This window comes from Hordeum vulgare, chromosome 7H, assembly GCF_904849725.1.
Source record: "Hordeum vulgare subsp. vulgare chromosome 7H, MorexV3_pseudomolecules_assembly, whole genome shotgun sequence".
Lineage (NCBI taxonomy): Eukaryota > Viridiplantae > Streptophyta > Magnoliopsida > Poales > Poaceae > Hordeum > Hordeum vulgare.
In genome coordinates, this window is record NC_058524.1 from 631,958,798 (window position 1) to 631,963,990 (window position 5,193).

A 5,193-nucleotide genomic window follows, 5' to 3' on the forward strand; every position below is an offset into this window, starting at 1 on the left:
AATTACTGCATCAACATGACATCACCAGGAGAAACTCCACACGTCAGTGACACACGCACTAACTGAGTTATATTTAAACTATAGTCCTAATTATTGGTGTTGGGCCCACTGGTTAGTGGGTGTTTAGGGTTAGATAAATTAATTTATTCCGTTTAATTTAAATCCTAACTAACCAAAGGCTGGTCCCACATGCCAGAGATACAAGGATCAAACCACCTGGTCAAACCGGGTCAGCTCACCGGCGTTGGGCCACCGATGGCACCAGGAACGGCGGAGGGGGTCAGAAACCCACCTCCAGCGACCATTTGGCCGGAGACCACCTACAGAACGGCCTCTAGCCCGCACATCCATTTGAGTAAGCCATAGGGGATGGGGTGGCCGGAGACATCGTCGGCGATGACCTAGGCGGCCACCGGAGCTCGGCCCTCGTCGAGATCGACGATACAAAGCGCGAAAGGACCGGAGCTAAGCACCTACGACACCTACGCGACAACGCGAAGCCATTGGTGGCCTCGGTTAGGCTCGAGGACCACCGAAACCTCCCCGACGATGAGCTCCCGCAGTAGAGCTCTTCGGTAGTCGGTGGAAACGGCAGCTACGGCTCGCGAATGAAGGGGCAAAGGGGAGAAATGGGTTCTGCAGCTCACAAGGGTTGCAAAGGCGTCGAGAGCGGGCTCGAAGACGGCCTGACGACGGAGAATTCGACGGCGGTGACCTCGGTAACCTTAGAAAGAAAACGATGGCGGGACGGCGATTGGAGGTGCCTGGCTTCGGTTCCTCTGGCGTGCAGCTGCGTGGCGTCAAGGCGAAGCTACTCAGCACCTCGGGGACAAGAGGGAACGGCGGGGGCGACCTAGCGACGGCGAGCCAAAGGTGCGGCCATGAGGGAGAGAGGTGAGAATAATTTCGTATTCATAAAATTTATTATCATGATTAATTGACAACATTCTGGATTTTTACGTCAAATGTTTTAACCCATTAACATCAGTGGTACATCTACATCACAACTAGATATTTTTTTTCATATGTGAGTAATCGGTTGTGCTCGTCCAGCAGGATGAAGCTGCAAAGAAAACAATTGGTATATCAGGCTGTGGCTGCATGGCACAAAGGGGTAACTCGTAACATTTCACTCATGTTGTAAATCTCGCCCCAAGAAAGCATACTCCGCATGCATTTTTTTCATATATACCAGAAGATGTGCCATAAAGTAAATATTCTAGTTTTTTTAAATGATAATATATAACAATGAGATGATACAAAGTGTCATTACAAAGACGTAACGGTGTTTGATGTGTAAAGTGGGCAATAAATTTCTCTACTGGACCATCCTTGGGTACCGTGAGAAAAACAATAGGCCTTGTGCATGAAAGGAGGGAGTATTTATTTTGAAAAGGAAGTTGAAACCGCCAACCTCTGCATACAAGGATGCCCCCAACCATTGTTGTTATATTATTCGATAGATTCTCACAAAAGAATTACATGGATCAACCCAAAGCCACCTTCATGACGGTTTGTCACCGCACCTATATGTTTGATTATGTGCCCTAACCTCGCAATAACACATACCATCTAATCTGGTGGCCTCACAAAGCCACCCAACAATGAGTCGAGAGCACCGGCCGGTCTAGCAGACCCTCAACACGCACCACATACGCCTGCACTAGAATCCAACGACGGCATCTTTCATGGTCCCGTCTTCAAGAGTGATCAATGCCTTTACCTTGCAGGACCCAACTATCATCGACGCCACCACGATGCCACACCCCCGATACCATCATGCATGTGTCTATCATTGAGTATGCACGACGCCATACCATCGACACCCGACATCATCGATGTGGTATATGCAACACCGCTCCACCTGTTGGCCACTCCAGCCAGCACTTGCTCCAAAACAATGTGCCTAGGAGGGAGAACGACACCGAACGTCCAGTTATCATCCCATCTAGTAGATCCATATCTAGTGTTTCCCCCGGAGCAGCCGAAGCGAGGTGACGTCGAAGCCTTTTACCAAGAAATGACACCTAACACTTTGCCATCATCCGGCATGGCCGAAATCAGTGTTGTTTTCACTGGCAGTCATGCCACTCCAAACCAATGGATGGCTAGATCCATGTGGAGCCGCAACATAGAGCTTGCGCAGCCGCTAGAATGCAAGCAGGAAACTACATCATCCCTCTTTGGTCCCTCTATGCATCGTCGAATGGACCAAGGCCGGACTCAACAACGGATCTAGGAGGAAATCAGATCTATGGAACACCGATGCTAACCATCTCCAAGAAGCACGCTAGAGATCCTGATAGTCCATGGACGTGACAACTAGCGCACATCCAGGGGCGTCACCTAGGCCGCCGCACGTGATCTCCCTGTTCGCGCCGCCCTAGTCACACCAGTGGGCCACCATCATTACCATCCTCCCCGGTACCTTTGGAACAGGGCCTGCTGTCAGGCTGCCACCACCATCATGGTCAATGCCGGTGACAGCGACATAAGGGGCCTTCGACATAGCTGCCTTTTGGCGGTGCTAGCATAGGGCCCGTGGAGTCAACATGGGGTGCGACGTGAGGGGTATGTCTGGGAGGAGGATGGGATCGGGAGGAGGACGAAGTCTACACGAGGGTGGCAGTGGTAGGAGGAAATCAGGAGGACATTACACTATATGGTGTAATCTGGAGGAGGGTGGTGGTGTCACACAAAAGGAACATGAGTATATACTTAATTTGATGTAATTGTGAAGTTGTGTGCATTCGGTGTTGTTTAAGCCAGCTGGCCGGCCGTTGAGTATGTGTGTCTCATTCTTATCCATCTAATCACATGCACTGCAATATTTTTCTGGTATTAATTAAGTCCATCTATTTGTAATATATTCTCTACGTAGCTATTTACATGAAAAAATAATTAATTAGCAGTTGATCCAACTGCTCCATTAGGGGACTCTTTGTCCTGGTCAATAGGCAATTATGTTCTCAGCCATGACTCTTGTATAGTGTTTTAGTGTCCTCCAAACAGCAAGCCACACAATCCCAAGGGAAAAAAAGTCTGATAGCAGCCAAAAATCAAACAAGTTTCCTTCTCGACATTGTCTTTCCTGCTAGGATTCAGAATCCTACTTGGTATGACGTTCTTAATTATTTCATGTAGTCCAAAATGCTGAAAATTATCAAAACTCTTCCGAGAAAATTTAAATATGGAGCATGCATAGACTGACAACAGTAATCAATTTCCAATAAAATTGGCAAGGGCGCAGACAATATATAAATGTATTATAACATACGTGCACGCTACATATCATTGTGGACACTCTCTATGGCCTTATTACAAGCAGCAAGAGCAAATAAATAGGCTTGTGAGCTGACACACATGCACAAATGCATAACATATATGTAATTCAGACAAACACATGGTTCAACCAGAGTTGTCCCCAAACATTCAACAATTTATTGTAGGTAAACATTAACATAACTTGACCATAGCTTGAAGCAATGCATCATATGCATGTGAATGGCATCCATACTAGTAGCAGTGCACGCATATCATTTTATTCTACTCCTCCCATCGCGACATTGGCTCCCATTTCTTCCATCTTAGCAACAACTATCAAATTGAAATATTGAACTCCAATTAGCTCATGAGTTAATTTTGCATGGGAAGAGAATATAAGATGTATGTTTGTCGAAATTAATATGATTGAAGTTTTGAGATGGGACATGAAGTCAATCAAGTACTTTAATGAAAAATCATGGAAGGTTATACATATGTATTAGTCCACAAGACAATACATAGCTTGCATGCAGATATATCAAAGACATTGCACAAAGTTAGTTCAGTGAATTTACCCGAATCGGCAAGAATACAGGGGAAACAACAAGTGTTCTTGCATATTATGTCGGAGCCACCTGCGGCAATACAAGCAAAACAACATGCTTTTGCCCGGGCACTTACACAGCAGCTACATTGTGCTGCGGTGGTCGAGTGAACAGCGATGCTCAATATGAGCAGGCACATGATCGCCTTCAAAGTGGTAGTGCCAGTGAGCATCCTCTTGCCCTCCATTGTCTCCTTTTGTTGTTGCTACCTGTCTTGGTTACCAAGCTAGGTTTGTTTGTTGTGTGTTGAGAGATGCTTCTTGAATGGTTGTTGCACCTACAATTTATAGGCAGTTGAGTTGTGTTACGTTATGATGGGAATAAGGTGTGAATGGGTGGGAATCAAGTATTATTCGATGTGTCACTGAAGATAATTAATGACTTAGTTTGGAATACATGATGAACGTTGGCTTTATTTTTGTACTCGCCGCGCTCAGATGGAGCTGGATGATAACTAGCGAGTCTAAACTATATATGATTATAGGATTAGTGTCATTTGTGAGTGCATGGATGTGTGTTTTTTATATTTTTAACCGGCAGGCCTTCTGTGACTAGGAGTACGGCTCGTTCTTATCCATCTATTCATATGCACTACAGATTCAATGAACTCGCAAGGATTTATTAATTCCATCGATCATACAAGTTGGACCAATTGGTGGTTGATGCAACTTATGCATTGTCCTACTTGTATCAAACTTGTTTTATGTGACACGGAAAAATAGGATATAGTGATATAATGCAATGCACCGGGATTATCCTAAACATGGGAAACAATTCAAAAATGTAAAAATTGCACACATAGTCCCTTCAGTTGTCATCGTTTCGATAGAAATATTAAATTTGAAATATGACACTTTCAAGAAAATGTTTAGACCGTGGAAATTCGGACAACCTGGAAGCCTAGCACTTTGCCAAGGCGTCGACACAATGAATTGAATTATGTTCATGTGATAATGGCGCTCCCACGACAAAGGAAGCCGTAGAGAATCATGGTAAGTAGACATCTCATTTGTCTTGATCACAGCCCGAATGCAATAGCTACACCACTAGGAAAGTACAATCAAACATAGAAATATCATGAACAAATATTAGGCATGAACACTTTGAGGTACGCCGATGCGAACATTTGGGTGGGACAACATGGGAGCCGTGAGTTGGGTTCCAAAATATGAAAAACGGCGGAGATATATCAACAACCCCTCATGCTGTGTAGTCCTCGACAGGTATACACAAGGGGGGAGAAGGGATGGTGTTGCGGGTGTCAGATCTTGTAAATGTAAACAAGGGAAGAGACATAAGATCCATACAAACTGCTAATCTATCT

The 5,193-nt window shown here is 45.0% G+C and overlaps 1 long non-coding RNA gene across 1 annotated transcript; it reads right to left on the minus strand.

Annotated features, from left to right (window-relative positions):
• Positions 1-3,249: 3,249 nt before the first annotated feature.
• LOC123412198 lies at positions 3,250-4,115 on the minus strand. Its single transcript, XR_006613442.1, has 2 exons — positions 3,840-4,115; positions 3,250-3,597 (listed from the first exon to the last, which is right to left on the minus strand). It is a non-coding gene; the product is annotated as an uncharacterized LOC123412198 (long non-coding RNA).
• Between the last annotated feature and the right edge of the window lie 1,078 nt (positions 4,116-5,193).